The sequence below is a fragment of the Acomys russatus genome, chromosome 2 (genome assembly GCF_903995435.1).
Source record: "Acomys russatus chromosome 2, mAcoRus1.1, whole genome shotgun sequence".
NCBI lineage: Eukaryota > Metazoa > Chordata > Mammalia > Rodentia > Muridae > Acomys > Acomys russatus.
In genome coordinates, this window is record NC_067138.1 from 15,842,909 (window position 1) to 15,864,366 (window position 21,458).

At 37.6% G+C, this 21,458-nt stretch overlaps 1 protein-coding gene across 2 annotated transcripts in view; it reads right to left on the minus strand.

Moving 5' to 3' along the window:
• Hnf4g (hepatocyte nuclear factor 4 gamma) overlaps positions 1 to 21,458 on the minus strand; it is a 132,180-nt gene that overhangs the window by 63,433 nt on the left and 47,289 nt on the right. Inside the window, exon 1 of one of the 2 annotated variants that reach the window (XM_051158542.1) lies at positions 11,863 to 11,922. The exons of the other annotated variant lie outside the window; for it this stretch is intronic. The gene's annotated coding sequence lies outside the window, so the exon portion shown is untranslated. Of the gene's footprint in view, positions 1 to 11,862; positions 11,923 to 21,458 lie in introns of those variants that run through there. 2 annotated transcript variants of the gene reach the window in all.

The window sequence follows — 21,458 nt, forward strand, 5'->3', positions numbered from 1 at the left end:
TTTTTTAGGGGGTTATGTACATGCATTTACTTGTGGGTACATGTGCATGAGGGAGAATGTGCACCAAGAATGTGCCAGGGATTGAGCTCAGGTTGTCAGGCTTGATGGTAGACGTCTTTACTCATGAAGTCATTTTGCAAGCATTTCCACTTTGTCCTTTGGAGTGACGGTTTCACTGAAAGTTAAGCTCCTTGATTCTGCTAGGTTTGCTGGCCAGTGATATGGGTGCTCCGAGAACTCAGGTGTTTAGGCTTGACCCACAGGCAAAACACTGGCTGAGCCATTGCCCTGGCCCATACATCAGTTGTGAGGACAGATACAAAGATACTTTTTTGCGTTTTCAAGTTTTAACGGTCACTAAAATAACAACTTCAGCTGAAACTCACAAAGTTGCATTCATCCTGAGCTACCAATGGGAAAAGCTGATAGAAGAGTATGCCTGGACAGAAAAGCTTGTTTCTTGCTATAATAATTATGAATACCATAAACTTTCCGGGCCATAAAAACATCACCAAAAACCCTAAAGGAAAAAGAATATTCATAGCAGAAGATAGTTATAATTTTTTCTAAGTATTGATGCTCTGTTAGCTCAGGAGGATTAAGTGGGTATATTTTCTTTGATAAACACTGTCAACAGGAACTGCTCCCACCTCTGTTACTAAATAAATAGTCTTCCAGTACTTGACATCATTTACTTTTAAAGTGTGCTAATTGCCTCGTACTGTCTCGTCCCATCTGGCCTCTGTGCATACATATGTTGATGATTCCTATGGGCAATCATCTTTCCAAACTGAGATTTTGATTGTGATGCAATGTTGATGATTCCTATGGGCAATGATCTTTCCAAACTGAGATTTTGATTGTGATGCAAGCATAATGCTCAAGAGGCCGATTGCATCCGTAGGCTAGGAAGCAAAGGGACCCAGGCTATGGTGGCCAGTATATCTTTTGAAACCTTTCAATATATGTGAGACCCTAGAAAGCACAACTAAGTCCAACAAGAAGAAGTAAGATCTTTACAAGGTGTCCAGGTAATAAATAATTTACCCAGCACTTTAGCAACCTCAGCAGGCACCACTTACAGGCTGTAGTAGGGAGCAGAGCCTGTGTTTGTAGAGAATAGGTGGATCAATAGGAGGAGAGAGCTGTCAGGGGTTTTTCTCTAGTGTCAATATCTCAGACTGGCTGCTTTCACTGTTGTCTTGTGGAAACAATTTCCAAAAGTATACTATTGAGTGACATGTTGCATGGATTACATGATTTACTTTAATCCCCTCCCTGCATGTTGAAAGACCAGTAGCCCAAAAGGAATACAGCGTGACCTGAGAACAAAGCAAGTGGCAATAACCTTCTGATCTGGGAATGGTTTGTACTGAAGAAAACCCTATTGATATCGCAAGAACCACTCAAACATGCTTCCATGAGATGTGGACATGAAAGACATATACTACCTAGCTACCAGGAGAGCAATCACAATATTGAGAAAACTAACTACTTAGATTTACTGGTTAGCTTCTTTGACAGTTACCAGCTGAAAAGGTGGTCTGCTCTCAGAACACTAATGAGCAATATAGACTGCCCCCTTTGTACATACGCAGGCGTGTACCCAGTGAGAAACATGCCAGGGGTTGAAACTTCAAACATGGCCCTAACACTATATAATTAGCACAGTAAATATTTCATTAAATACGTGGTAGGCAAAATGCAACAGGCAGACCCCGAGGTGAGCCACAAGAAAGGGTCCTAAATTGCAAGCATGGAGGCAGGTTTACAAGTAGCCTTTTGGGCCAGCAAGATGATTCAGTGTGCAAAGGCTCTTTGCTATCATGCCTCACAGCTGAAGTTCAGCCCTGGACCCCATATGATAGAAGGAAAGAATAGACTCTAGCAAGCTGTCCTCTGCCCTCCTCACAAATGTGCTAGCACATGTGCCTCCTGCCCTGCACAAAAGAAGTTAATGGCTTTGCTTCTTTCTAACTTGTCTTTACAGCATTGCCTATGTGACTTGGATCTTTTCAATGGGAAGATGGAACTGCACCTGAGTTCTAGGGCATTCCAGCATGTTCTATAGTTATAAACACCTCTGAATGCTCATTGCCACAGGAGAATGATGACTTGTGGAACCACTAGGGGTATAGAAACACTTGCCTTCTAATCGGAGACCTGAGATGCAGCTCCAGGGCCCGTTACCTTTCCCACTGTTCCGTTGTTTGCCGCTTAGACCCTCACATTTGGAGACAGTGTGGAAGAAATGCGATTGCCTCACAGCCCCTCAGTAAAGACAGGCTACCTGAAGCTTGGGCTACACCAATTGTGAGATTCCCTCGGGGCCTCCAGGTAGTTCTCTGTGCTTTGCAGAGTGTCTGATCAGTGTCCTCAGCATCCTAACTCTGCAGAGGTGTGAGGAGCCTGACAGCTAGCATTCAATGATAACACAATGAGAAAAGGATGCTGGGGGTAGAACCTAGTCTATGCGACCCATGAGGGCTTTCCTAAGAAAGGACACTGGAGCCAAACCTTGGAAGTGCCATCAAGCCAAGGCAAAAATGCAAGAAGAGAATCACAGAGAGAGAATTCTGAGGAAGTGTGACACTGCTTTGCCCACCAGAGATGTTTCCTGAAGCTGTGTCTGCAAAGACTGATTGATTAAAAGTGTAGTGATTTGGGGTGGTTGGACTGTTGCAGGTCCAGGGTGAATTATCTCATCTTGAATTGACTTTACCCCTAGAGAACCATCTAGCCAGGTAGTTCTGTGACTAATAAGTAAAAACTTTTGGAAATCTTTTAAGTTAGAAGACCACTACGGTCCACCAAACCAGAGGCTAAGAATATTATCCTACCGTCTCAGACTTCTGAAAAGCTTCTCTTCTCTCATATTGCTATGACCACCTCTCTGATGTACCACCCCTGTATTTTAAAGTTGCCTTGACTTATGGCTTTTCTTGTTCTGTAAAACTATATAAGTTTATGAAAATTCTGGAACGCGAACTTCTGAGTAATCTGTATTCCCAAGCCATGGTCTGTCCAAAGGGCCTCAAAATAAGCTATCACTTATACCCTGTAAGACTCAAGCTGTGGTTTTACATCCACAGGTCAGAAAAGAAAAATATTGTCAGTTTTGCAAAATTTTATTTCACTAAAGCAATAACAATTTATGTTGCAAAAAGTAGCCACCCAGTTGACTTTCCTAACTTGAATACTACCAAACTTTAATTTTAAATGTAAAGTGATAACAAAAAGGGTCCTCATGATTTGAATGTATGTGGGTTGTTGCTGAGAAAGCATCCTGGTATATATGAAATTGCACTACAAGTCACTTGTATCACTACAGCAGTGGTTTCTTCCTCACAGACTTTAACAGAGAAAGGGTAACTGTAAGAAAAAATTAATATTTGTTAAGAAAAAATCTTTAGCAGATGTTATAATAAGCTTTAGAAATAACTCAATGTTATCTATGCTTTCTTTTAAATTCCATCTTTTATTTTAATTTTAAAAGGAACAACCATACGATTCATTATATAAATCACACTTGAAAGAAATCACACTGAACTTCAGTGAAGACTGGCACAGAAGATGTTCCTATAGAGAAAAATCAAGGCACTGCCTCAGGGCTTTAGACTGCAAAGTCACCTGGTGAGGTCCAGGGGGCAGTGTAATAAAGGCTGAGGGAATGGTTTCATGAAAGCAAACATGCCCAGGGGCAGGCCCCAGGCCACTTCTCATGCAGAATAGGGGGATGGATCACTTTTTAACAAGGTAATGCCCCCTCCCAGGTTTATGTAACAGGCTATGTAAGGAGAGGGACCAGTTTAGGGACAGCAAAACTACTTAAGATTCAGTCTCTTTCTGTTCTCTCCACTGATGTGGGAAAATACAATTAAGAAACTTTTTATATGAGCTATTTGAAATGAATGAATAAACATCTTAAGATCAACACTTATTTCTCAGAAACATTATCAATTATGTATTTTAGAAAAATGTAACATGGTAAGCTATTGGCTATTGCCTCATAACTTGGAACTTGCCTGTTGGATCATAAACACATCCTTTCTAACTTTGAGATGTCTATGCATGTTCAACATTCATGCCATTGAAGGTAACAGTGCTCAGATATTCAGTATTCCTTAATACTACCACTTTGTGTCAGGTAGAATGAAAGGTTATGTTTAAACCTGAACCAAAAAAAAAAATGTATTAGTAATTACTTCACAGAGCAAACAAGTATAAGATGATGATATAATGAATATGGTTGAAAGACAACTCTTATTTCATATAGAATCAAAACATGAGTGCTTCCTTTGTTGATCCTACAGTTTAAAATTAAAGCCTGATCTCAGTGGGTAAACTAAAAGAAATGATATACCACAACAATATTTACGAGCATATTAACTGCTGTTTTCCAGGGTGGTGAAAACTATATATGTCTTCAGAACAGCATCTAAAGAAAAGACTAAAACAAACTCAAAATCTACCCAAGAGAGCCTCTAAGCTTTCCAAACAAGCTGTTGGTGATCAGCTCATTTATTTGTTGCTTAAGTAACTGAGGAGGGGTGACATATTCCTCAATTGCATTTTTGTTCAGGGAGGTTTCTATAGTACACTGCCAAGACCTAAGTATTACCCAAGGTGAAGAAATAAAAAGCAAAACAAAACAACAACAACAACAAAAACAAGCCATGAGAATGAGTCACTTACAATGTTGTCACGTTGAGAACATTGCCACATTCCTCCTAGTCGTAGTCAACTTTGTATTATTGTTTCAAATGAACTGGAATGACTTTATTCAAAGTTGTATAAAGTGTCTATCTGTAATGTCTAGTAAGACTCACCAATTTTTGCGGCATAAAAACAGATTGCAGAGATTTTGTTCCTGTTAGAGAACAAAGGCATGCATGGCTTGGAAAGTCAAGAACTGTACAGAAGCACCTATTGATTTTGCATTATTTGTGTTTTTTTGTTTGTGTTGATAGTTTGTAGGTTCTTTTCATTTAAAATTTGTGGTGTGTAATTTTTACTGAAATAAAATTGGTCAATGTTGATCTTAAATTCCTCTATGGTTAGTCTGTGAAGACTGTGTTTCCTCTTGATGGATACCTCAGAGTCCTACCACTGTCATTTTCTCTTCATCCCATGGTTAGAGTCCGGAAGAATGAGAAATGGCAACTTCTCAAACACACCAAGCAAGGATAGTGAACATCAGTAAGCACTTCATAGGAAATACTGACACACACTGTTGCATTACAACTGCACTGAAGGACAGTCCTTCCCACCCAGTTTATGTCTATTTATAGCTGAGGTAGACACAGAATTAAGCTTTAGAAAAGAATGGGATGTCAACTAAGAGTGAGCAGATGGTGAGCTACAAAACTCCTCAAGATCAAACAGTTTCAGAAATGGAAAACAGACCTGGGTGGCAACTCCTGCTTCTGGCTGAAGCACAGGTATCAGAGAAATACCAGGGGTGAGGGAATTTTATAAGTAATTGAGGTCAGGAGTCTTTCAAACATTTAAGAAATATTCAAGAACATAACCCAAATTATAGTTATATGGAAGACTAAATCAGCCTTGATCTGTAAGGATCCTTAAAACACTGCTTGAAAATCAATGAACTAAGTCTATCCTCTGATAGGAAGAAGGAAAGCAAGGAAACAGTTACCTATTAGAGATCATGATGAGGACTAGAAATGTTGTCCTTCACCTACTTTCTTTGTAGTAAACTATGAAATAGTACAAGTTGCCTTAGCTATATTTTATATCAAGATTCCAGAGGCAGGAAAAAAACAAGAAATTGTGGATGTTATACTTTGATGTAAAATGATCAGTAATAGGTTTTTAAATTGTCTAATTTGATTTTATTTTAACTGGCATCTTTACAATTCAGTGTTAGATTACATAATAAATTTTGGTTTAATTGAAAATTAAGGATCAGATAGCTGATTATTCTCAAAATTTGGATTAATTTCACTGCATATATTAGATATCATTAAGAATTGTACAATTCTTAATAAATATACAATTGTATGCAGGATGTTTCCCATAAATAAATGTACAATTGTATGCAGGATGTTTCCCATAAAAAACATATAAATACAAAAACCATCTAAAAATTAAAGGTTGTTAATCTTCACGTCATCTTGTTTTTTCTTTTTCAGGTAGTACAATGTACACCCTAATCAATCAAAACTACCATTAAAATAATTTTGCTGAAAATGATATAAATAAATTTGAAAATACAGCAAAAGGTAAACTTCAAGACTCACATTATTAAGCAAAAACTCAATGCAAAAGAATCAGAATTAGGAGAGTTTTCTTTTCTTTTCTTTTCTTTTACCAGATTTTTTATTTTATTTCTTTTGTTTGCTACACACACACACACACACACACACACACACACACACACACACACACACACACACAAAGTCACTTGCATCCAATTCAGAATTTTGTTGATAATTCAGCCTATTAATTATTCCCGTGCTACTTTTACCTCTGACTTTTGCTATGTTGTGAATGGGGGCACAACACCAAAGAGAGTGTTTCCCACTTCCGACTCTCTCTCTGCTGAATTGTCTCCCAGGGGACCATGAAAACCTAATCCTTCCCCAAAGACACAGAACTGCTTCCATCTGGTCAATCTGAATCTGATAATCACATTGTTGGAGAAACATTCAAGAAATAAAAGGTTTGATGTGTGTTATATGAAGGCCACCTTTAGGTGCAATATCCTTGGACTATTCAGGAGAAATTATTTTTACTTATGTTAAGCAATTAATTTTCTACAGTTCAGTAGCTAAGCTTATATAGTCAAAGAAGATAATGGCACTCCTAACAAAGGTTTTGACTTCGTCAGTAATCTTAAGAATTCTATAGAAAAGAAAAACACTGCGCTTAACAAACATTGAGAACACCGTCTTTGCCAGGAACTTTGTGCAACAACTTCAGCTTTCCTCACTTAACTATCTTAGGAGAAATATATTTTAAAACAGAGAACACTGAGGTTTAAAATTCTATAGCAACTTGAGCAAGGACACATGCTACCAACACACATTTCTCTTTTGATCACATCCCATTTTAGAATGGAATACATTACTTTCCTTAATATTCAGGGTGGGCTCACAATTCCTGCTTCCACATTCAAGCACCTACCTCTGAAAGTGATACACATTTTATTGTCTTCATAGAAAAATGTGTTTAATAGAAATCCCACTGTGTAAAGATATTGATTTAAGTGAGCAACACAGACATGTCAGATAGTTTACTCTTTCATAATAGAATGACTTTTTAAAATACTTAAGAGTCTTCAAGTAACACTGACAAATGCTACTTTTCACTGACATAAGCTCTACTGAAAGTGCTATCAAGCAAATAAGGCATTGATAAAACAGGGAGTTTTAAGGGCCTACGTTCATTTTAGTACTCTAGATTTTACCCGTACTTTAAACCTAGGTAAACCTAGGTAGGCCAGATTATTGAGCACTCTACTGGGTCTTTGTTGGGCTCCTTTGACACTTTCTTGTTGCCAAAACTGAACTTGAGCTATACGCTTAAGTGGTCCATGTCCACCACAGCCTCTTGAGTTGCTGAGTCAAGTGCCTTGTTAAAACAAAATAAATAAAATAAAACAAAACAATCTTTGTTCTTACTTTCCAAATTGAATTTACTCATGAACAGTAGAAATGCTAACACTCGGTGATAGGGCACTTATTCGCACTTGGGTACTTTTTGCTCGTGGAACTGGGAATATTCTTTGACTCTATCCACTCATTTATTGCTTAGACCCAGAGAAGGTGAAGACATTTAACCTACTTGGAAAATTTGGGAAGATTAAACAGAGATATAGACTTCGATCCAAACCCTGTTATTTGGAGATGAAGCTGCATGCAAAAATGGTGGAAAAGAAAGGAATCCTTAACATGTAACTGTCTGCAACATAGAATATGATGCAAATAAATCATGATGCATACCAAAATTAAAGTATATGGAATATCAACTTTTAAAAGTGTGCCTTGAATTATATTTGCTCACCAAAATGATAACTGATTCCATCAGGTTACGTTTCTAGTAATTTCATCCTAAAAAGTGAAGGAAGTCAAATAAACCTGATACAGTTGCTAGTAGTAAAATATACACTCAAGCTGATAAGCTCAACTATTTACATTAGAAATTAATAGAAACTTTAAAAATTATATACATGCTGCCAGTTGAATATGCACAACATATTTTAATTTTTTCTCCATAATAAAAATAATTATACTTTTGTGGTTTACTGTAAATGAAAAAAAGACTGGGAACAGAGCATTTCCTTGGCATTTAAAAGCAAAAACAATAAATGAGTATATTTTAAAAATCTACCTCATTGAAGCGGTAGGTTTTTAGCATGCTAATCCATGACCCATTAGCGGGTCATAAAATAGGAAAGCTCAATAAAATAATTATAATCTCGCATGTTTATTTTGCTCTAAGACTTAAATGAGGGACCTTTGTACCAGACCATGCCTAGAAACAGAGAGTTTATTTTGCATGTGTGAGTGCGCGGGAGTGCACAAACACAGACATACACACAGAGACTCATATTTTGCTCTTCATTCTATGGACTTACATATAAATACTCTTGTGACATTTTTAATGTTTGATGTCACAGGTTTCCTTCAATAAGCAGAAAAAAGTGTTATTTAGTAAACTTTTAAAAGTAAATAACTTAATCCATATTTTCTTAAGTTAACAGGTATAATTTTTATAGTCCTTAACTTCTTTCTCAATTTACTATGAATATTGAGTAAACACAAACTAAAAAAAAAAAATCTTGATTTGTATATGGACATCAACCCTTTGCAGTTAGATTTCTAACTTCCTAAACAGGTCTTACCATTATCCAACTTATTTTAAGTAGATTAACAACATGAATCTAATATTTCATTCAATATTCAATCTTCTAATTTTTGAAATTATCTATAAAATCAGAAATGGTACAATTTTTAAAGTTTTTCAAGCAAAAAGTAGTATATTAAAAATAGTTATGGTCAGTAAAGAATATTCTCCTTTCATGTCGAAGTGAATGTTTTACACACAAAAGTCATTCGGTAAATGCACTTTGCTCATGAGAGCTAAGATTTCAGTCTTCAATTTAATGATGCAAAGTGCTGTTATGGACGGGCAATGCCAGGTTCATTCCATGCAGGCTTTGATCTCATCCGTAGGGAAAAAGACAGCTTTTGTTTTTTCTTTTTTTCTTTTTCTTTTAATTTATTTTTATTAATTTATTCAGATTACAACTAATTTGTTATCCCATCACTTGTATCCTCCCATTCCTCCCTCCCTCCTGCTTTCACCCTATCCCCTTCCCCTAGGTCTAAGACTGAGGGGGACCTCCTCCCCCACTACATGGTCAAGGGGGTCTGCTCAAACTATTGCACTAATCAAAGACGATACAAGTAGTGAACATCGAACCCCTACTCTGATCTTCCCAAGGGACGTCTTTTCTTAAAGGGGATGCTTTTTCTACAAGTAAGTTGATGCCTTCACAAGATTCCGCTCTTGTCTATCTATATTTACTCATCTTTGCTGCCAGATCCTTTTCCTTACAAAAATTCTCCCCTCCTCCTAGTCTTACACACACACACACACACACACACACACACACACACACACACACACACACACACACAAAATTTGTCCTAACTCCTACATTTTTCCTATCCACTAAACATTTCTCCCTCAAACTGAGTAATCTCTTTTTCAAAAGTTTATACAATTTTTAGTTAGCATATTGTCTTAGTGAGAGTCACTATTGCTGCAGTGATTCACCATGACCAAGAGAACGGAGTTTATTCGGCTTATAGTTCTATATTGTTGTTCATCATCATCAAAGTAAGTCAGGACAGGAACTCAAACAGGGACAGAACCTGGAGGCAGGAGATGATGCAGAGGCCATGGAGGAGTGGTGCCTGCTGTTTTCTCATCATGGCTTGCTCAGCTTCCCTTCTTATGGAAGCCAGACCACCCCACACAATGGGCTGAGCTCCTCTCCATCAATCACCAATTAAGTAGACGTCTTACAGCTGAATATAAAGGAGGCATTTCCCCTCTTTTGAGATATCTCTAGCATGTGTCAAGTTGACACACAATTAGGCAGCACAATTAGGCATTTTGATATATACCTTACTTGGCTGACCCACACCTTTACTCTTTTCTAGCCTCATCCCCAGTATGCGTCTGCTCCTTGTAACTACTCCCCACTTGAAGAAGATGTGTGTTTATTACCTTCTACATGCTCCTTCCTTAAAGATCATGCATTCCCAACATGAGTCATTTTCTAGTTTCATGGCCTCTACCCACATCCATGCTCACAGAGAAACACGTTAAGTACAAATTAGAGGCTAAAATATCCTCAAGGTTCTTTCCCATCTTCTCAATTCCAATCCAGTCTATCTGTACCTGGCAGGTTAATGTGATAAAAAAAAAATCTCCCTAACATGATTCATTAGCTTTCCTTAGTGTGCAGGGGCGAGATGGGGTAGGGGAGAGGACCAACGGGATTATCAACAATTACTTCATGAGAAAAAACAAATGGCGACTTCTCCCAAGTGGACTTCACTTTCCCTTCACTGTCTTCTTAAATTCCAATTTAGACAAAATCAGTAAGCTTATTTTTTTTCTGCAAAGTATTCATATACGTGTCTTAAGATTTAGTAGTTTCTTTTCATCTAAAACAATATGCCCTGAAATTTTAAAGCGTGACCTGTGTTGAGACATAATTAAATTGATCAAGTTTATATTTAAGTATGCTCATTTGAGGGTTTTCTGATATTATTACATAAATGTAAATAATTTCCAGGATATAATAACACTGACTCTGTCCTCAAATCATGATCTACTGACTCTGTTTCATCTCCAACATGGTAAGTATTTTAAATATTATCTATTTCTTCTAAGATTTTGCTCTTTTTTCTGGGACTATTCCAATTATATGCCTCATTTAGCTACTGTTTTGCTCAATTAAGTTTTTAAAAACTAGTAAAATAAAAGTAAATTCTATATTGAAAGTCAGGCACTTCTTTTTCCTAAAAGAACCAGGAGCAGAGGAAGCAAGTTGCTACCTTCTTGGGGTTTCCTCTGTGCACTCTCTTTGTGCACCATTTTATTCTCAGGACTCAGGAAGTACATAAACCTCACAAGAATCAAGAACCTCCTGAAAGGTACACAATTCATAAAGGCTTTACCCAATGCTATATAAGTAGTAGCAATTGCTCAAGAGAGGCAACTCTCTAGTAATCATGTTGCTTACAAAATGTAAAGAGAATTCCAAAGAGGCAAGTTTTGTGAGTGGTCTCCCATGTTGGCAAAAGGGTTTTTCATCCATGTAGCTGCCTTGGAGGCACCTATACTCTTATACTCCTCACCCATACTCCTGTAACTAGCCTCAATATACTCACTGGTTCACAAAGCTAGACTTAGGTAGAATAATGGAAAACTTACCATGCTTGGGGATAGATTTTGTTTTTGCAAATTATTCATATACTTCAAAATGTGATATCCACTTTTGTCTGAGTTGGTGTGGTCAATGTCTTATCTTGGATGAACAAAGTTTTCTTCACTTATTCCCCCAGGAAAGTCACAAAATACTATTCTCTATCAGAGGTCACTTTGCCCCTCTCAAAGGGTAAGTCATTTCTACTTATTTCACAGCTCTTCTAGGCCCCTTTTCCTGCCCTTGTCTTTTAAGTGTTCAATATACTAAAATGTGCCATGCTTATTTTCAGGCCTGGAATCTTAAGTGTCCACAATTGCACTATATGCCTTCAGTTTTTCAAGGAAACTATAAATGCAAACCCAGCTGAGCTCCATTCAGGGCTGTCTACTCACCAGCTTTGTGAAGTCAGGCACGCAAGTCTCTTCACTTCTCTCAAATTCAGTTTTCTCCTCTGTGGAAGGAAAGAATTGAGCTGTGAAAGTGATGCTCACGTTCTACCAGATGGGAGGGGTAATCCAGTGTGCTCTCTAACATGAAGAGCTCCTCTCTCAAGTGAGAAGTTCCTTAGGTCCCCACAATTACAGCCAATATATGGCTCGAAGCAAAAAAATTCTCAATGCTGAATGTGAGCATCCACACTCATGCCTGTGGAGGCCAGAGGAAGATGTTTGGGATCTTTATTGCGCTCCATCTTATGTCCTGAAATGGAATCTCTTGCTGACTCTGAATGTTGCCATTTAACCTAGGTGGGCTGTTTATCATAGTCATAAGACCTATGTGCCTTTACCCACCCAGCCAATGCTGGGGTTACAGGAACAGAAAACCATGCTTGCCTCTTTATGTGAGTGCAGGGAATTTAAACTCGAGTCCTCCTAAGACATTTCATCTTGGGAGCCCTGAATGCTTTATAAATCATAAAATCATAATAGTCTTCAATTTTGGATTTAATGTCCACCTTTTATGCCACACAAGTTCAAAATATAAAGAAGAAATGGGGGAGGGGTAAGAAAATAAGGAAGATAGTTTAGAGCCTTTTTTTATGTGTATGTACCAAATGCAAATGTATCATTTTCAACAGCTACAAAAGATATGCAGTATTGTGCCCATTTTCCATATGAGAAAATGAAACAGAAAACTTGACTGTATTCATGAAATCTACAACTAAGAAATTGAGGTATCAAAGTCTGTTTTCTTTCTAATCACCTAGCTTCCCTTGAGAGAAGCTAACAGGTCTCTCTGTCCTGTTCATTGTTTCAGGTTGTACCTGACCTAATGCTTGCAGCTTGGGGAATGGATTGTAACATTATTCCTACTTGCCAATTAGAAAGCCAAGATTCATAGAAGGGAAAAAATGATCCTCAAGCCAAGTTAATTCAACAAGACAAGAAGGAATTAAATACCTGGATTCACTCTGTGCTCTTTCATCCGCTCCAAATTGCCTCCTCTCCACAAGGAAAGGGGAGTAGTGAAATGTCAGAAGCAGAGGTGGTAGGGTGTGGGGCCAGTGGGGGAATTCTCAGAATTCTGCTTACTTCTAAGGGCTAATGAATCTAGTGAGATAATTTCTCGGAAAGTACCTTTAAAAAGTTGAACCACCCCAACATCAAGCATCATTATTAGCCATTCAAAAGCATTGAAGACGACATCACTTATCTTTATGTAGTTCCACATGTGATTGGAAATTTAAAACAAAGCATAGAGTTAACTAATTGCTTAGATGCCCTACAGAAACCGAAACAAAAGGAGGACAGCCAGACACTGTTAAGGTCGTGCTATAAAGGTGGTTACTCGGGCTGGCTTTCTCTTCATGATATATGGGCACTACTGGCAGTGGAATAATTCAAATTTTCAATTTTTCTTGGATTTCATCAAGAACTCAATCCAAAGTATGAAAGTCAGTATTTTAATATCCTTGCACGTAGTGAAAAATAAATAGATGCCCCACTACCTGAACCCTTCAAGCATTTTTTATTTTGATTGTCTTCCCATTATATTGAGAGATTGTCAGGACTTTATCAGGAAGAGCACCCAAACAAGCCAGAGCATTATTATGGTGCCTGCAGTGCTGTAAGTCATGGACTGGATGAGTGATTAAAAGCCATGGAGTTGTGACAAGGACCATAAGGAGATCAGACAAGAAGTTACATGCCTTTAAGAGAAAGAGAAAAGAAAAAAAAAAAAAAAAAAAAAAAAAGACTAAAGTGATTTAACCCCTTGTAAACCTGTACAGTGCAAGCACTGTAGCATTATTTAATTGATGTGTATGGGCTTTTGGTATTGGATTCCCTGCAGCAAATAGCTTACAAAGAGAAAAATAGAAGAAAACAGAGTTTATATATAGAATGACAGTGTAACTGCTGTCTTGACATTGGGACAGTTAAGACAGTACTACTTTAATACCCTTTAAATGGACATTATGTAATGATATTAGCAAAACACAACCTGTTGTGTGGTTGTTCATGGACAGCAGTTATAATTTCCTGCTTCACTGATTAATTTCAACTTAAAATTCATTTTTAAGATACATAAAACTTTATTAAATGATTTCTCTTTGTTGGGCAAGGAATAAGGTAAGAAAAGATGAGTTCTGAATGAGTGCAAGCTCTAGAGGGATAGTGAAGCAAGGAAATGGATTTCTACAATTAAAATGTATTTTAAAATAATACCATGGCATATGGCCAAAGGAGATAATAATATTTCAAGAAACAATCACAGAATAGTATCAGAATTCTTATAAGCAAGGGAAAACAGAATTTATGATACATGTGTTTTCTTTCTCACAGTTCTTAACATTCTAAACATTGTACAAGTCTTGTGATGTTTTTATAATAAAAATAAAGTTTTCATAACATGCATGTTTACATATACATGTTTATAGGACACACACACACAGACACACACACCTATGCACATATTGGGTAAGGTGCTGGAAATTTACCAAAGATATTGCTCATGTCTTATTTGTGTTATTTAAAAAAAAGAGAGAGAAGAAAAAAGAAAGAAAAAAGGGAAGGGGCTTTATCACAGAGACACATCCCTTCACCATGGAATAAATTCTTTGAGATATAGTTGGGCATGCTTTGAAATCTGCAAAGGAAGGTCACGAACTCCATATATGAGACAGATAAGGCCTAAGATCAAAGTTAACACTTGATCTGGTTCTTGAAGACATTCCTAGGTTTGTTGAATAAAGAAGATAGTTCATGACCCTCTAGATACAGTGAGTGAGTAAATCATCTAAAGTGTAATGGGAGAATGTTCATTTTGATTTTTAAATCAGCATCTTGCTAGGTAGAAAGGGCTGGTCCTAAACTCATAATCGTCCTGTCTTAGTCTTTGAATAATAGGATTATATGTAGCCCCAATACCCAGTCATGAGTAAGTTTTGAAGTGTGTGTTCTAAAAACATTGAATGTTGCATGGGGAAAGGAAGCTGAAAATTGGAGGTTCCTGTGGGGAGCCATGTTAAATTCTGTCATGTTAGAAATCCAGTCTTTAGGCTGCATGCTGTGACCTTCCAGTTGCTGACCCTTGCTGAAGGACGCCTTGTGTTTTAGGCTATTTTTGGATTATCCATCCAGAGAAATAGGGAAGTTCTTACAGGGAGCTACACAGAGAAATAGGGAAGTTCCTACAGGGAACCATCTAGAGGATTAAGGAGGTTCTTACAGGGAGCTATTCAGGTAATTGTATTCTTGCCTGGGGGATAGGGAGAGTGGGATTAGAATGGATCCTATTGACCTTGGTATATAAAGTCTTACTTGTCCGCATTAAAGTGAGTCTTGATCAGAAATTTCCAGACATCACTCATTATTTCTCGCATCTCTGTACCCCACTTTCAATCCCCATTCCCTCTTTCAGGTGAATTTTGTTTCGATTTCTTTTGCAGGCTGGGACATATCATTTGGTGCCTGAACAAAAGGGACCTAGAAACTAGGGATTAAGTGACTGAAGGACGCTGCATGGAGGGGGCCCCATGAAAAGACAAGTGGATGGTTTCCCTCACCTCCTTCGCAGAGAAACACCAAGGTGAGCAACACAAACATGGGACAGAGCAACAGCAAAGATTTTTTCAGAGAGACATTGGAAAATAAGCTTCAAATGCAAGGAATAAAAGTAAATAATAAAGAAGTGGATAAGTTTCTAGATTTTGTCAATGACGTATGTGCATGGTTTCTTGAAAAAAAATGGATTAATTTAAAAATGTGAGATAGAGTTGGTAAAAAAAATTACAGAAACACTATATTATGCTTTTAGATATATATATATATCTGTATATATAGTTTGTTGGCTTTAGCTAAAGATAGTTTAAACCATAGATATGCCATTTATTGTCAAGGTTTTGAAACTGCTTCTTTTCTCTTGCGTATGAGATTGTTTGTTTGTTTTATGACCCTCATGTCAAATTTTATGTCTATGTCTGTAAATTTGTTTAATTGTATAAATATTGTTTCATTTTTCTATGTTTTGAGAGAGGGCCAAGTTTTACTCGCTGGCCAATTTTCTAAACAATTATGTGCCCCAACGTGGTATACACAGCCCATGAGGTAGAAAGAGTACTGCCTCCACAGCACCAGCCAGCAGCAGGCCTGCCCTTCATGAGGCCTGGACCCAGGCGCATCACCACCCGCGGGGAACAAGCCCAGAGATGGAGTGCCTGTGGGCCAAAATGTTTTACAGGTACTGTTCCTGGCTGCCTATTGGGCTTGGCTCTTACAGAACAGGGATGGCTGCGAACACATGGCTGGTTAGAGAAGTCTAGTCTAAGGAACAGAACTTATTACCTAAAACTTACAATTTTCTTGCTTAATTTTTGCTTGTAAGAGACTAACAGTTTTCCAAACTTGTCTAAGGAATGGAGTTAATTCCAAACTCCTTAGCTACAAGGTGTTCATAATTTTCTTGTTTCTTTGCTTAATTTTTAGTTGAGATATTTCTAAAAATTATTAGATTCTCAAAAAAAGAGAGATAAACTAGCTTTGTCCTTAAAACATTTACAGCTGGGAGTTTCCAGCTTAGATCAAATTATCTAAACCAGCCCAGGTCTAGAATGTCCTGTAGTTTTACAGACACTGCTCCTAGTTATCTGTGGGCTGGACTCTAATAGAACAAAGATGGGTACAGACAAGTGACCAGTTGGAAAGGCGGAACTCAGAGGCTGTTAGTTTTCTAAACTAGCCTAGGGAATATAGTTACCTACCTAGAATTTAGAATTTTCTTGTTTCCTTGATTAATTTTTGTTTGAGATGTTTAAAGATTTTTTTTTTTTTTACTAAAATTGAGATAAAATAATTATATAGGGCATGGTGGCACATGCCTTTAATCCCAGGATTTGGGGGTTAACACAGGCAGAAAACTTGAGTTCCAACCTGATCTCCACAGGACATGATCTACTGATAAGCTAAGTTACTTACAAAGATGTAAGTTTTAATTAACGAGACTATGCAACTTATGGGAACATTTAAGATTTTACGGAAACCCAATTATTTCAGTTTACTCTACAAATAGCCCCTGAAAAAGTTCAAAGGATAGATCCATATTCATATTTGGGATTTCAGCTTTTTCCTTCTCAGATAAAGCACCAAAGTATCACATTGAGAGTAGGTCATTTAAAGGCTTTAAATGATTTTCAAAAGTTTCTTGGTGATATAAATTGGCTTAGACCTTATTTAAAATTAACTACTGGGGATTTGTGGCCCTTATTCAAAATCTTACAAGGAGATTGTTCTCCAAATTCACCCTGGGAGCTTACAGCTGAAGCTAGGAAAGCCTTGGAGTTAGTGGAAAAGGCTATCTCCAATCAATTTACAACCTATATAGATTATGACAAGCCTCTAGGGTATATTATCTTGGTCATTCAAACTCTTCATTATTTCTACCATCTCTGTACCCCACTTTCAACCCCCACTCCCTCTTTCAGGTGAACCCTGGTTCAGTTTGTCCTGCCGGCTGGGACATTCCAGGTTCCTCAGGTAAGGAAACAATGCAGCAGAATCATAAAGTAGTTGGATGTTACTTACCTAAAGATATTGGGGTTTTGTCCTCTAGTCAGGGGAAGCCAGAACTTAACATCTGAAGTCTCTAAGCACAGGCGCCCTCAGATTTCCCTCTTAAATAAGATGCTTCTGCCTCCAGGGTTTTGTAAGAAAAAGGTGTAGGTAAAAGTGATGTCTCTTTATTTAAATAAAATGATGTAAGGAAGTTTGAATGGCCAGTTAAGTTGGATTTAAGAGAATCTTCCTAAATCTGTCATCCCTGGTTGTTGGGAGGTTGGGGCAGGTGGAGCATATACTTTAAGTCAGCTTGGGTTACAAAAATATTTGAGGCCACATTGAGACTCACACAGACCTCATGCTCCAACATGAAGGTGAGAAGAAGAGAAAGTCTCGAACTCAGAGGCAAAGGCCTTGCTCAGCACACAGGCCCTAGGCTCAGTCCCACTATAGTAACACACAATGGTTTAGGGATTAAGAAGAAGAAAGGGAGGGTCGGGTAATCCAAGGAGCATTGATAATGGGACATTAAGGAAAAGCCAGTTTTACTAAAGAAAGAATCCAAGAAATGACTGGTGTTTGTTGGGAATCACGTGCCTCTGGAATGTTCAACGGCAAGTATGAATCACAGGTCTGATATCTAAGGAGAGACTGTGGTCATGTCTCCTCTTCTGTCTCTGATAAGGTAAGATATTGCAGAGGAAGCACAGCTAGTGGATGAGTAACTTTCTGACTTTTATAATGGAAACTGCTTTAAAACGTTTAAGACAGTTTCCGACAATGGCCCAATAAACAAACAAAACAGCACCACCTTGTACTGCAACCACACTCTAGGCCATCCCCTACTGTCCTTCCCATAGAGATTTCATGGTCTTCTCAGCTGTTCAGTTCCATGTGGGTGGACTCCATCTGCACACCCTGGGCTGGAGTTTACAGTGCTGCTGTGATGGGTGGGGCACAGTTCTCCGGACCAGGCAACCGCATTGACCAGCACTCAATGTGAGGTAATGACAGGAGTGACTTGCCAGGCCTTCTTGTGCACCTGAGAATTTACTGTTTTTTTTTTTTTTTTTCTGCTCCTTCAGCCGCCTGCATATAAATCTGACATCCAATCAGAACTCTGACTCTGCGCTTTAATTAGAGTCCGAAAGAGCCTAGCCTCAAATAACGAGATTACAGCTCTGTGAGTATAAAACTGAATAAAATACAGTAAAACACTAAAATGTTTATGTTCATTAAAAATAAAAATAAATGGCACTATATAGTAATACTTGGCTTCTGTAGTTCTCAGAATAAAAGTATTCTTCTTATGATAGTAGCTTTCTATAAAGCCACACCTACCCAGCTCAATGACAGAGAAGTGACAAGTGGGAAGGGCTGCTCACCTCTGACAAAATTACATGGTGAAAGTGAAAAGCACTTTCCCTTCAAATAGTTTTAACATTGAAATGCAGTACAGTTTATGTTGCCATGTTTAGCTGTAAGATCTACATAACCTGGGACATGCCAGTTACAACAGAGTTCTTCAGAAAACCAAATCTCCTCTTTCACCATAGGTGAAAAGGAGCAAGAGGGACCCTTCAGAGAAGACAACAGCAATAACCAGTTTGTAGGAAAGGAGCCAGTGTATAAGGTGGAAGAGAAGTGGTCACAAGGAATGCCAGCACAACCAAGGAATCCTCAGTTTATTATATAATTAAATGTACAGAATATTTAAGAGAATGAAGTAAACAGGTGGAATAGTAAATGCTATTCTAAACTATCCCACCCCAGGAACCTGACCAAAGACTTAATTATCACTAGCAAAAAGATATTTATTATACTATATAATATGCACTATTTTAACATATAGTTATATACAATATTAATATAATTTTATTATTATACTATATTGTAAATGACATGACTATTAAACATTATAGATTATTGTATGCATACTCACATAGAAATATATATAACAGCATTTTTATTTCAAGAAAAGAAACTACCCAATAGCAAGGTATTCCAAGCATAGTGTGAATGTACATCCTCTCAAGCATTCATTATTAATATGGATTCTAAAAATTTTTCTAGCAACCCAAATTTAGTAGAATGTGACTCAAAAAATTGGCTATGCTTTTCATTTTCTTTGTTCTGTTTTCTTCCCCAGGGCTGAGAGTTGAACCTGGAGCTGCACATACACTAGGCAACAGGCACTCACTGCTCAGTTAGACTCCCAGCTCAATTTCTTTTTTAATATATGTGGATGTTTTGTCTTCATTAGATCATTATGCATGTGCACTACGTATATGTGCACTACCTACGGAGGGCAGAAGAGGGCGTCAGACCACCTGGAACTGGAATTACTGATGTCTGTGAACTGCCTTGCGGGTGCTGGGGATCAAATCAAGATCCTTTAGAAGAGCTATCATTGTTTTTACTTTCTGTTTAGCTGAATTCTTATGGCACACAGGCATGGATCTAACAAAAGTAAATGAAGGTGACCCATTTCAAAAAACATTGATATTTTTGGTCTTCTCTATTATGATATATACCAATTATATATTATTGAATTTATTGTGACATTTTCATACATGTACATTTGGGCCATTTGTAACTCCCCAGTTCCATCTCTCGTGCCCTTGATCACTTTTGTCTTCCTAATTTGTCTCTCCTCCTACTCAAGAAGAGGGAAGGAGGCTAGGGTTATAACTCAATAGGAGAAACCTCCCAAAGTCTCCCCCAGCAGATAGAAGATCCTGTGTCCATATCATTGCCTTAAGGTTTTTTGTTCCCTTTCTCTTTATGATATATATTTCATATCATACACATAGTAACTATATGAGATAACCCTTCTTTTGATTCAATCTTCAATATTGGGGATAAAAAGAAAGAAGAAGAAGAAAAGAAAGAAGGAAGGAAGGGAGGGAGAGGTGGGGTGAAAGAGGGAGAGAGGAAGAAATGAAAGAGGGAGAACATATGAGGAGAAAAGATTATCATAACAATTGCTGTTTCCTAATTAAACATTGTTGAAAAAAGTCCCAGTAAGCACTGAGTGACCATAGGCCAGGATGTGACCTGACTGTCCCAATACAACCAAGGAAGGTAATGGATTAAGAGTGTGGAAGATAGCCTGGCTTGGCAGCTCATGCTGCTTCTAATCCCAGCATTTGGGAGGATCAATGTGAGCTCAAGGCCTGCCTAGTCTACAAAGCCACGCTCAGGATAACATAGAAAAACCTTGTTTAAAAAAAAAAAAAATGGAATGGAGACTATGTCTTTATTAAGACATTTACTACATAAGAAGCACTGAGATGCATTTTATGAGTAAGTATAAGAGATATCTGGCCATGGCTCCAAGAGGCTTGTTAAGCTAAGACTAGGAACTCTGAAAATGTTTTCTTCTAAGGACCATCTTAATGAAAACATAGAGAATAATGTTCTGGAACAGTATGTGTGTGTGACACAAAATATACATACCACAACAAGAGACAATAGAGAAGACAGGCAGCAAGCTAGGCACAGGGCCTGAACATTCTAATGTGTGAGAAATGAAGCTTCTTTTATTTTCAGTGTTGGGCTAATTATGAATGATGACCTCATCTAACGGCAGTACTCTACGGTATTTATAAATAAACATAAATATTAAGTATATATAAATATAAACTGTATAACATACATTCACATAAATATGTAAAGTATCTTCCAGGCCATATAGAAGCATATGATTATATTTAGACTCATATGCAAACAAATTTTTGTAAAGAAAGATAAGACAAAGTAATCATAGAAGTAAGAATATACACATTAAATATATGAAATCTATGTGTATTTGTGTTTGTGTTTGTGTGTGTGCGTGTGTGTGTGTGTGTGTGTGTGTGTGTGTGTGTGTGTAAAATAAGCAACCTAAAGAAACAAATGCAATCTCATGTATGTATACCCAAGGTAACATTCATGCTCAGTGAAAACAAAAGATGGCACTGTGATGATACTCCTCACCCAAAAAAAGAAAAAGA